The sequence below is a fragment of the Anabrus simplex genome, chromosome 2, assembly GCF_040414725.1.
Source record: "Anabrus simplex isolate iqAnaSimp1 chromosome 2, ASM4041472v1, whole genome shotgun sequence".
Taxonomy (NCBI): Eukaryota; Metazoa; Arthropoda; class Insecta; order Orthoptera; family Tettigoniidae; genus Anabrus; species Anabrus simplex.
In genome coordinates, this window is record NC_090266.1 from 342733596 (window position 1) to 342746303 (window position 12708).

A 12708-nucleotide genomic window follows, 5' to 3' on the forward strand; every position below is an offset into this window, starting at 1 on the left:
TCCCACTGTCGGCAGCGTGGTTTCCCATTTTCACACCAGGCTGTACCTTAATTAAGGCCACAGCCGTTTCCTTCCCATTCCTAGGCCTTTCCTATCCCATCGTCGCCATCTGTGTCGGTGTGACGTAAAGCAAATAGCAAAAAAAAAAAAAAAAAAAAAAAAAAAAATGTTCTCACCTTGATGGAGGGGTACTCTAGCTCAGAGCTAACTTGCACTCACACGAACGCTCTATATATTGTAAACATATTCCCCGCTGTGACGGTCTTTCGAGGGGTCAATGATAATAAACAGCACGCTCATTGCAGGCATTCGGAGTGGAAATGCAAAGAGTGTTAGTATGGTTCAGTCACTCAAGGGAGTATAAAAGAAAAAAGTCGATACCAGTATTTGAACCCCGGATCTTCAAGGACGTTTTCCTTGCACTAACACTGACACACCTTAAACTGCTTCACACTGAGCTTCACTTTCCAGGTGTGTCCCTCACTTCAGATATATATTTAACTATTATGGCAGTTTCTCATCCGTTTCAGTGTATTCTTTTGTGTATTCTGAAATGCGGGCAGTTGCATTGTCTACTGACAGCCGCATTTCATCAGGAACTTGTCGTTTAACAGTAAGTGAGTTGAGTTCCATAAGTTTTTGTTGTAGTTGTACCACCTCACCCGAGGGCAATGCTAACCGATACAGGACATTAAAACTTTCCGTGCATCAATTTTTGATTGTTCAACTGTACCTATCATTATAGGCTGAGATTTCACAGCATTAATTCTGAGTCCATATAGTGTAGTCCACAGTTTGACATGTGTGATGTCCTGATTAATTTTACATATAGCTTCATGAATACCAGTTACTTTTTTGTGAGCATGGACCTGTAGATCATTTACATATACCGGGTGGTCCACCTACCCCTTGCAATCCAGTTTTATGCATCCCTTCACATTTACTACAATTCTGAGAGACATCGGTCCCTCTCCCTAAACCAGGGTAATATAACGAGATCATGGTGTGGGTTACTGTAGTCACGTCCTAGTTCGTGAACCCTGGGCAACGGCTGAGTGGCCTAGTAAGTGGTCCTGAGAGTCAGGATACCAATTGCTATGGAATGGGAGGGGCATCTTGGACATATTCTGAGTCATGGCCCTCCTTGTGCTCAGGCGGCTAGGACTACACAATTCACCGGTTGTCCATAACCCGTTAAGAGGAGAGATCCTCACTTGGACTATGTGCAAGTAGGGTAGCATCCTGCTTCATGAATTTACCGAGCTCAGAACATTTTAAGCAAGCCTCGGACCTATGGGAGTAACGGAGTCCCACTCCCATTTGACAGGCGAGGGACTCTTTGGAAATAACTTGGTGAACGAAATGGAATACGATGGGGAGCTATCAATATTAATGGGGCTTATGGAAGAAAGAAAGTAGAACTGGCTGAGTCAGCAAAAAGGATGCATCTGGATATGCTAGGAGTAAGTGATATTCAGGTAAGGGGAGATAACGAGGAAGAGATAGGAGATTATAAAGTGTACTTGACAGGTGTTAGAAAGGGAAGGGCAGAGTCTGGGGTCTGATCTCCACCCGCCTAAAAGAACATATCCGTCACACCAAGAACCAAAACACAGATAATTCAGCGGTAGCCAAGCATTCCTACGAAACAAGGCACGGAATATAATTTGACAAGACCAAGATCCTAGCAGCTATCCCTTGGAATCTGGAAAGGAAAATCCGCGAGGCTATCGAAATCAAGAAAGATCCAAACAACACAAATTTAGAAGAAGGATATAAAATCAGTAATTCTTGGATGCCTATCATTCATAGTTTAAGACATACAGACCACAACATAAACACACGGGCCCGAACCCCATTACATAACAGCGCGGGCAAGCCCCCACTACCTGGCTGTGACACATACCTTCCAGAATACTCACGAGACAGCCAGGGCTTACGTCAGCCAGAAAGGCTAGGATATAAAAGGCCAAGGCCAGGGCCACTCTAGTAGTGTAAATTTCTGCCTGGGAGACTGATTACCTCAGATCGAGTAGGGGTATTTCAGTCGCCTTGATAAAGAACACTGCAATGTATTTGAAACATCGGCAAACTGTACGTGATGTGCAGACAACTACAACACGGTTAAACCTGGAAATTAAATCAAATAATTCTTCACACCGTGGAAGCTTCACTTCTAACATCCTGTTGGTGTGGCGAACAGCCATGCTCATGGGGAGGAGGAAAATTATGTTGGTGAAATTACGCTTGAGGAAGTTTTTTTTTTTTTTTTTGCTGTTTGTTTTACGTCACACCGACACAGACAGGTCTTAAGGCGATGATGGGATAGGAAAGGCCTAGGAATATGAAGGAAGCGTCTGTGGCCTTAATTAAGGTACAGCCCCAGCATTTGCCTCGTGTGAAAATGGGAAACCACGGAAAACCATCCTCAGGGTTGCCGACAGTGGGGTTTGAACCCACTATCTCCCGAATACTGGATACTGGCCGCACTTAAGCGACTGCAGCTATCGAGCTCGGTGCTTGAGGAAGTGGAAAGGATGGTAAATAAACTCCATTGTCATTATGCAGCAGGAATAGATGAAATTAGACCTGAAATGGTGAAGTACAGTGGGAAGGCAGGGATGAAATGGCTTCATAGAGTAGTAAAATTAGCATGGAGTGTTGGTAAGATACCTTCAGATTGGACAACAACAGTAATTGCAGCTATCTATAAGCAAGGGAACAGGAAGGATTGCAACAACTATTGACGTATCTCATTGATTAGTATACCAGGCAAAGTATTCACTGGCATCTTGGAAGGTAGGGTGCGATCAGTCGTTTAGAGGAAGTTGGATGAAAACCAGTGTGGTTTCAGACCACAGAGAGGCTGTCAGGATCAGATTTTCAGTATGCACCAGGTAATTGAAAAATGCTACTAGAGGAATAGGCAGTTGTGTTTATGTTTCGAAGATCTAGAGATAGCGTATGACAGGGTACCGAGGGAAAAGATGTTCGCTATACTGGGTGACTATGGAATTAAAGATAGATTATTAAAATCAATCAAAGGCATTTATGTTGTCAATTGGCCTTCAGTGATAATTGATGGTAGAATGAGTTCTTGGTTCAGGGTACTTACAGGAGTTAGACAAGACTGCAATCTTTCACCTTTGCTGTTTGTAGTTTACATGGATCATCTGCTGAAAGATACAAAATGGCAGGGAGGGATTCAGTTAGGTGGATATGTAGTAAGCAGTCTGGCCTATGCTGACGACTTGGTCTTAATGGTAGATTGTGCCGAAAGCCTGCAGTCTAATATCTGGGAACTTGAAAAGAGGTGCAATGAGTATGGTATGAGAATTAGCCTCTCGAAGACTAAATTGATGTCGGTAGGTAAGAAATTCAACAGAATTGAATGTCAGATGAAACTATCTTTACATCAGTCTGTTTTCAGACCAACTTTGCTTTCCGGGAGCAAAAGCTGGGTGGACTCAGGATATCTTATTCATAAGTTAGAAGTAACAGACTTGAAAGTAGCAAGAATGATTGCTGGTACAAACAGGTGGGAAGAATGGCATGATAATACTCGGAATGAGGAGATAAAGGCTAATTTAGGAATGAACTCGATGGATGAAGCTGTATGCATAAACCGACTTCGGTGGTGGGGTCATATGAGGCGAATGGAAGAGGATAGGTTACCTAGGAGATTATTGGACTCTGTTATGGAGGGTAAGAGAAGTAGAGGTAGACCAAGAAGACGGTGGTTAGACTTGGTTTCTAACAATTTAAAGATAAGAGGTAGAGAACTAAATGAGACCACAACACTAGTTGCTAATCAAGGATTGTGGCGACGTTTAGTAAATTCGCAGAGGCTTGCAGGCTGAACGCTGAAAGGCATAACAGTCTATAATGATAATGTATGTATGTATGTGTGTTTACGGGCTAGAAGACAGCAGGAATCATGAGCGCCTCTGTTAATTCATTATGGGTACCTCGCTTGAACCCGTAAAATGTGTACAGATAAGCAGAACACACACTTTAAAACAGGAGGTAGACGCACATACCAGGAGCATGGTACTGCGTAGGCTGGGAAGTAGGTGCCGTAGGTCAAGTGTCACAGTAGCTCACATGGCAAGCAGGTGGGGAGGTATGTGATAGTGGACAGTGCTCGAGGTAGGAGATTCGAATCCCACATCAGAATTCTTTTTTACAGCCTGTTGCCTGTGATGTAGTAAGGTTGCATACTTGATAGCATCCAAGGACTGATTTGTTTATTTGACTCTGGAAAAGACCGTATGTATCGTTGCGTTGGTTATGGTGTTGGGTTGGACAACGTTGTGGAGATGAAGGTCTGTTGCCAATATAGACTGGGAAGTGGGTGCCGTAATCCCAGTGTTGCAGTAGCTCACATGGCTAGCACGCGGTAGTATGTGTGATAGTTGACAGTGCTTGTGGGTTAGAAGGTTCGAGTCCCATGCGAGAATTTTCTTTAAGCCACTTGCCTGGGATGTGGCAAGGTTGTATACTTAATACCTGTATTTTTCACAGACTGATTTGTTTATTTGGCCCTGAAAGGGCCGTTAATATGGAGCTGGGTTGTTAGTGGCTAGGATGCATGATACAGGATTTCACATATCTACGTCATTTATGCAGCATCTGACGACCTCCATAGTCGACACAAAGCTGCACGCGATTTGTGAGAACCGTCTGGCCCGTTGCAACTTCTCTGGTGAAACGGATGCATGCCTCGTTGGTGAGCTGTTTAAGGTGACGAGGACTGGCTGGCTCCTGTGCATACACCAGTTGTTTTTCATGGTCCCACGGAAAAAAATCCAGGGGCAGAAGGTCGGGCGATCTGGCAGGCCAGGGGCAGGTCCTCCCCTTCCTATCCATTTATCAGGATACGTCACATTGAGATGGTTCCGGACGACCATCGCCGCATGCGGTGGAACTCCATCCTGTTGAGACCACATCCTGCAGCATTCGAGGAGTGGTACATATTCCAAAAACGGTGGTAGTTCATTTTGGAGAAACTGCAGATAGAGTTGGTTGGTCAGATGGCCCTCAAAGAAATGGGAACCAATGAGGTGATCACCCATGATTCCACACCATACATTCACGCCCCACTGTACCTGAAAAGCTGTCTGTCGCACCCAGTGGGGATTATCCACACTCCAGTAATGCATGTTATGGCGATTAACGGTTCCGTTGTTGTGGAATCGCGCTTTATCAGTAAATAAGAGAGTTGCTAGAAAAGCGGGATCAGTGTCCACATGCTGTAGGATTCATTGACAGAACGCCACCCGGGCATCGAAATCATGACCATGAAGCGCCTGGTGTAAGTGCAGATGGTACCGGTGAAACCGGTGGGTATGCAGTATCCGCGTAACAGATGCTCGCTGATGTTTATCTCCTGTGCAGTGGCCCGTGTGCTAGTATGAGGGTTACGCCGGATAGCGTGAAACACAACCTCTTCATTGTCAGCAGACGTCATGGGATGATCTCGAACAGACCATGTCCTTCCCAGGGATGCAGAATTTCGCAGGCGTCTTTCCACACTCCAAAATGTCATGCCTGCCAGTTGTCGTCTATCCCAGACGTCATCACGTAGTTGCCGGTGTTACTTGCTCCCCTCGGGAAGGGTTTTTGTCACATGACAAGAGAGCAGCAGTCAGGTGGGTTTCATACCGTGGCTGTACTGCACTTGCGCCACTGGCCTTCAGTACATACTACGTCATGCACTTCCCCTACTTCTTCCCCTACTTGCTCGCTAAGCTGCTCTCGTTCCCCGAGAGCGGGGAGCAAACTGGCTCTGAAAGCATTTCGCTCTTGATTGAGGATGCCTGGTCTATCCGGATAGTGTTCTTGGTACAGGCGTTGTGCCTGGTATGCGTTCTGTCTAGTTTCTCCATAGATAAGTAACATATCCACAGGTTCGTCGCTGGAATACATCTCGAGGCAGTGTATAAACTTTGTGTTGTGAATTGCTTTGAATGAGGGGAGTTCGCGCAGCTACATACTGTACCGGTTACGACCTGTACATGCATATTTTTTGAGAGTTGATCGTATTTTATCACCACGCGTATTACTCCGTGCAAGCCTGGTTTGTTTACATTCAGCAGGACGAGCGAGCAAGCTTAGAACAGCTGTATGCGTGACGTAGCCACAGGGGCTAGTTAGATCACCCGCCTGTCATGCCACGTGCAGCTAGCCTGAACTCGTATGTTACAGATTCAAGTGTCACACCTTCCGGAACATTCAATAGAGAAAAAATTTAAAACTCCTATAGTAATTGTGGTAGCGACTTGATCAACATGTCATTTTAAAGGGAATTACATAAACGTCGCAATGCTTGAATTTCAAGAAAATCCGTCAAGGGATTTAGGAGATAACCAGCTTCACGGCATATGTGACATAGATGTCCCCAAACCAAATATAAGGAGGGCTCAATATAGCCTGATATCTCAGTCAGTCAGTGACAGTCGAGTAGTCAGTGTGGCTCTACTCGCTGCCATCATCGTCGGAAGCTATCTCCATGTGGTTATAGTCTCACTGGGGAACTCTGAATTTCCTCGAAGTCTTTATTTACGAGTGTTGAGGAACGAATTCTTCTAAGTCTTTATAAATGGGACTTGTAATATTTACGTGTGTTGAGGAACGAATTCTTCGAAGTCTTTATAAATGGGACTTGTAATATTTACGAGTGTTGAGGAACTCTGAATTCTTCTAAGTCTTTATAAATAAGACTTGTAATATTTATCAGTGATGGACTTTAAATTTTCGCCAGTAATTATTCAAAGACTTGTGATATTTACGAGTGATGAACTCTAACATTATTCAAAATTTTCATGAGCGTAGACTTGTGATTTTCACCAGTGATTATTCAAAGACTTGTAATATTTACCAGTGTTGGACTCTAATTTTTCGCCAGTAAGACTTGTAATATTTACCAGTGATGGACTCTAACTTTTCGCCAGTGATTATTCAAAGACTTGTAATATTTACCAGTGTTGGACTCTAACTTTTCGCCAGTGATTATTGAAGGACTTGAAATATTCACGAGTGATGAACTCTAAATTTGTTCGAAGTTTCCATGAGCATAAACTTGTGATTCTTGCCAGTGATTACTTAAAGACTTGTAAATTTTGCCATTGATGAACTATAACATCATTGAAAGTCTTCATGAACACGGACTTGTCATTTCCATGAGTGTTAAAGAGTGAATTCTTGAAAGTCTTTATAAACATTGACTAGTGATTTTACTAACGGTGAAAATTAATTATTTAAGGTTTTCATGAACTTTGACTTATCAGTTCTGTGAGTGACGAAGAACACATTTTCGGAGTTTTGTGGGCATCAACCTCATTGTACTTGGGTAATGTGATTACCCTCAACATCGTCAGGAACCAGCGGAGGTCATCACGAGCATCAGGAATTTGAGGCGTATTACATGCAACCAACCTGGATGGTCCGTCCGCATCTTGACGGAGTACTTGGGCATCTTCTGGAACGTGTTCCAGCCGGTGCGGCCTGGTGAGCTGGAGACCTGGGCCATTTAAAGGACAATGTGGAAGACAACCCCTATCTACCATGAGGTGATGTGCAATTTAATATGCATTACATGAATAAACTCTTATCAAATCAGATTCAAACTTTTCTTGTAGATAGGTCCCTGCCTCCTGTACCAAGCCCTAGCTAATATTCATCCAGTTTAGCCCTGAGAACTATTCCATGCTTACATTGAAAATAAATCTTAAAGTCGGGCTCTTTTACTGGTACAATACTGTACCAGTAAAATATAGCCCAACTTTATCATTTACTTTAAGATTGCACCAGTTATGTCTCAGGGCTGTTTCAGGCAAATTATAGCTAGGGCTTCATACAGGAGGAAGGGTCCTATCTACAAGAAAACTTGAAATTTTTTGAAGTATTAAATTTATTCAAATAAATGCATGTTGAATTGCATATCACCTTAGTGTAGGTATTTGTCGTCTTCAACATCACCTATCAGGTAACCGGTACTCCCAGGTCACCATGCTGAACTGGACTGGAACTTGTTCTGCAGGCCCCTCTCGTTGCGATGAAATGGAGCTGGAACATCCAGGTCGGTCTGACGTGGGATCGAACTCGTTCCTCTGAAGTTCTAGAAGGTCTCCGACGTTCTCAGACAATATTGCGGGCTAATCACTCATTACTTTACTCACACGAGTATCCACAATAGCACAATTCCCCGACACATTTGACACCATTGTTTAATTTAATATTGTTGTGATATGCAGTCAAACTCTACTAGTCCCTTGTAGATAGAATTTAAATGTTCTTTAAAGATGAAGATGCAGATAGCATCGAATTTAGAAAAGAAATAAATCTCAGTTCATGAACATAATTTTATAGAAATTACGGAACTGAAGAATGTTCATAAATTATGCACTAGAAGAAATTTGCAATTGTGGAGTTGTTTGTTTCTTGCAGGATTTTACAGCATACTAGATGGGGTTGGCCAGGTCCATCTTCATGTAATTTTCCTACAGTCAGGTTAGCACATAGCACTGCATAGGTTCAATTGTTTCATCTACAGACGTCCGTATCTTTAAAGTTCCCTAGTCTTCGCGAATGTTATCCAGTACCTTCAGTATTTATCAAAACAATAAGTTTTTATGTATGTGAAAACAGGTTTGTATTTATTTTTACAGAAAATTAAGTGTGTATTAGCAAATACATTATGTAGGCCTACGTGATTATAAGATTGTGGAACATTTCATTTCCTCAGTGTTGAGGAATCGGGGACATTATTTTATGTATATTTCTAAAAAAAACTTCAGTCCCGAGTTTCTCAAGTGGTATATTTGCTCCCCCAAAAGCACTGCACAGATCCATATAATAATCTTTTTGCACTGCCTTAGGTGTGGAAGCAGTAATGGTGGTAAATTAAATTTGAAGATAGGGAAATTATGCCAGGATAATATTTCATTTTTGGAAAACCAGTAAAATATGCATTTAAACTGAATATAATGTATATTATATGCATGATTAAGCAAAAAATTCCTTCAATATGCATTATGCATGTTTTCCTCAAAAAAGGCCAGAACGTGGAAACATGCATGAGTGAAGTACACTTACTTGGAACCAGAAAGTAATGAAATAAGTAAGTCTTTAGTTGAGCTGTGTCCTGGGTCCCTGTGAAAACATGCACGTGCATAAAAGCCTTGTCTCTAGTTATTACATTGCATGAAAAGTTCTATGATTCTAATTTAGCTAAAAGTCTTTATCCACACAGTTAAAGGCTTTGGTCAGATCTAGCAGTATTAGAATTATCAGCCAACCATTATCCATTGCGCATTTGCTGCTTCCACCGTCCACTCTGTAATGTAGCTGTTAGTGCTAGTAGCTGCCGTCCTTGGAGGTCTGGGTTTGATTTCCAGTACTGCCAGTGAGGGCTGGTATCTAGTTAGAATGGTACCTGCAGCTCACATCCATTGGGGGTGTGCCTGAAGGAGCTGTGATATATTGCGATGAGGACATGGGTTTACTTACTTACTACTGTACTTTCACCAGTGCTCTTATATGGTGGTTAGGACAAAATCCTGATATTTATTAGGTAAATTGTTCTCTTATACGTAAATCATAATCTGCTGAACTAATTTTTCAAGAATTTTTTACTGAAAATATATTGTGCTTATATATAGTATATTTTCAGGTAAAGTAGGATTATTGTTTTTTTTGTATCGGACAAATAATAGCTTGCTTCCACCCTGTAGGGAAAATGCCTGCCATAAGGGATGTATTTATTATTGTGAGTTAAAGTAGGTAGGATAATATATAGAATATTGTTCAGCATTTTAAAATTAATTAGTTAATTAATGCTAGTAGCATGCAAGTTGATAGATGGGAAGATTTGCTTACTTGAGCAGGTGAGATATGAGAGAAATAGAGTTGTTCAGCATTTGGTTTCTGTTCATATTTAATTTTTTTTCAAATATATATTTTTTACTTTGTTCTTCTATCGAACTTGGCCTTGCCACAAAGTGGGTGCTAAGCTCCTTAATATCTACGTTGTTAAGCCATTCAAGTACCATTTGTCGGAATATGTTTATGACTTAAAATACCATTTATTTAATACAATTCCTGCAGCTATATACAGTGAATTGGAACACTTATATTTACAACAAAAATAACAACAGGAAAGGTTTACTTTGAGAAGTCTTTTGCTGTATGGAATACCATTAAACAGTTCTCCACATGTAGGGACACCTGGCATTTATGGCATTCAAAAAACTATTTATTTTGTAACCCGGGCAGTGCAGACTTTGCATTTCCTTGATGGAATGTTTTTCATTGAGGTTGGAGGTATTTTGGATGGAAAATGTCACCACTGCTTTCCCTGTAGTCATAGTGGTGTTTCCCTTGGTATCCTTGGTAGCTGATTCCAAAAATAAATCCATGGATGCATTATTTTCCCTAGTTACTTGCTCCCAAAACTGTTCAGTCCAGGATGCATTCACAACTTCTAATTCACTAGGAGCTTCCAAATGGCTTTTAATTACAGCATCAGTTTCACCAATAACACTGCATCATCATCATCATCATCATCATCATCATCATTTCTTCGCTCCTACAAACCAGGTACGGTTGTGTACGAGACTCCTCCAGTTTGTCCTGTCCATTCACAAATGTTGTTCATATATACGATGTCAGTTTACATCTCTGATTTCAAGGTCCTTGAAAATCTGCTTCTCCCAAACATCACAAGGTCTTCCTCTTGGTCTCTTTCTAGGAATACATCGGTCAAAATATGCTCAAGTACTTGTGTGGGGATCCATTCTTTTCATGTGACCATACCACTGCAATCTCTTCACTTCAAGGCTCTCCAGCAAGCTTCTTTCCAATCCTGTTTGTGTAGACAAAACACACAAAACCGAAGCTAAACAAGAACTTTATAATTTCCATGTAGAACATCATTCACCATTAAGAAATATGTATATATGATGTATAATCCACAGTAACATTGTGCAACACACTGTAACATTCAGAATAATGTATCTTTGACACTAGATGGTTTTAGAATGTTCTTTACATTATAACTATGTTGTTAGGCACTCTAAAATTGGCTAGAAGATATGTTTTGACATATCCTTCTAGAAGCCTGGCTAGGGAGCCTATATAAGGAGACAGTCTCGATGGTGGAGTCAAGTGATTTCTTGTGAAATTGTGTTGTGCCGACATGCTAAGTGGCAGTCAGCAGTTAACTCTTTCAAGGCGGCCGTCTTAATCTCCTTGTGCTTAGTGATAGGCAGTTGTTAAAAATGGTGGTTTGTTGATGTGTGTGTTTTTAATGTGAAGTCAAGTTGACAATAAATTAATGAACACAACTGACAGCATTTTGTGTGCATCTTTGTGAATACATCAATAGAAACCCAAGAATAATTGCTGAAAGAATTCATGATGCCGACCACACAACAGCTCATAATCTGCAGGCCATCGGGCTGAGCAGCGGTCATTTGGTAGGCCATGGTCCTTCAGGCCTGTTGTGCCATGGGGTTTGGCTTTATTTAATCCCTAATTAAGGAAAATATTTTCTGTCTGCTTATACCACAGATTCACAAAACGATGCTTAAGTTGCTCCTCTCTAGTCAGTATCATTCGCAGAATAACAAACTATTATGAACTACATGTGGCATGGTGTCAAATGGAACTGGGAGGTGTAAACAGATCCGGCAGCTGTGACTGGGCTTTGGTAGGAAAATGCGTTGTCAACTTTGCATGGAGGAAGTTTATTCATGACCGCAAAATATTTTTTAACTCCAAAGAGTAACCTTCAAAAATAACAATAACCAAAAAAATGCTGAGGAAGTTCATTATGTATATTCCATGTGGTATTATGAAACTAATATGTTCAAAGAAATAAAAGTATTAAAAAGTTTTGTTACAGTCTTAAAATTGGACAAAAATGTTTAAAGAGGGTAAAATGTCTCATTTCCCTTTAAATCTTATACAAATTATGGAATTCATATAAAAATTTGTTTTAATGCAAATGTGATATTACCGGGCGAGTTGGCCGCGCGTGTAGAGGCGCGCGGCTGTGAGCTTGCATCCGGGAGATAGTAGGTTCGAATCCCACTATCGGCAGCCCTGAAAATGGTTTTCCGTGGTTTCCCATTTTCACACCAGGCAAATGCTGGGGCTGTACCTTAATTAAGGCCACGGCCGCTTCCTTCCAACTCCTAGGCCTTTCCTTTCCCATCGTCGCCATAAGACCTATCTGTGTCGGTGCGACGTAAAGCCCCTAGCAAAAAAAAAAAAAAAAAAAAAGAAGAGTGATATTGCAGGTCCCTACTCATAACCCTTACCGTAGTAGTGATTCTTAACTTTTTGTTTCATGAAGTTCTGATAATCACATCCTTTTACTGCCTTTGGTTTCAATACTAGCATTCAGTGGCATATTGAAATAAACAGCAATTTCATCAGTGTTGCCTAATTGCCCAAGTAAATGACCTTACTTTGATCTCTGAAATTCCACTAATTTCTCCATACAATCACTTGGTGACACCTGACAATAGAAAGTATGGCAACATATCACAGTCTATTTTTTCTCCTCTTACAAATGATCTGAAAATAACTTATATTAAGGAATATTAATAGTTACTACAACTTCAAGCTCTTTCAATTTTACCACTTCGCACTTAATGGGTAGTCCTTCTTTATGTAAGTTTTTAATGTAAATATTCCCATTGT

The 12708-nt window shown here is 41.2% G+C and overlaps 1 protein-coding gene across 4 annotated transcripts in view; it reads left to right on the forward strand.

Moving 5' to 3' along the window:
* The window catches only part of LOC136864129 (putative GTP-binding protein 6), a 195447-nt gene that overhangs the window by 135955 nt on the left and 46784 nt on the right, over window positions 1-12708 (forward strand). The gene's annotated exons all lie outside the window — the stretch shown is intronic.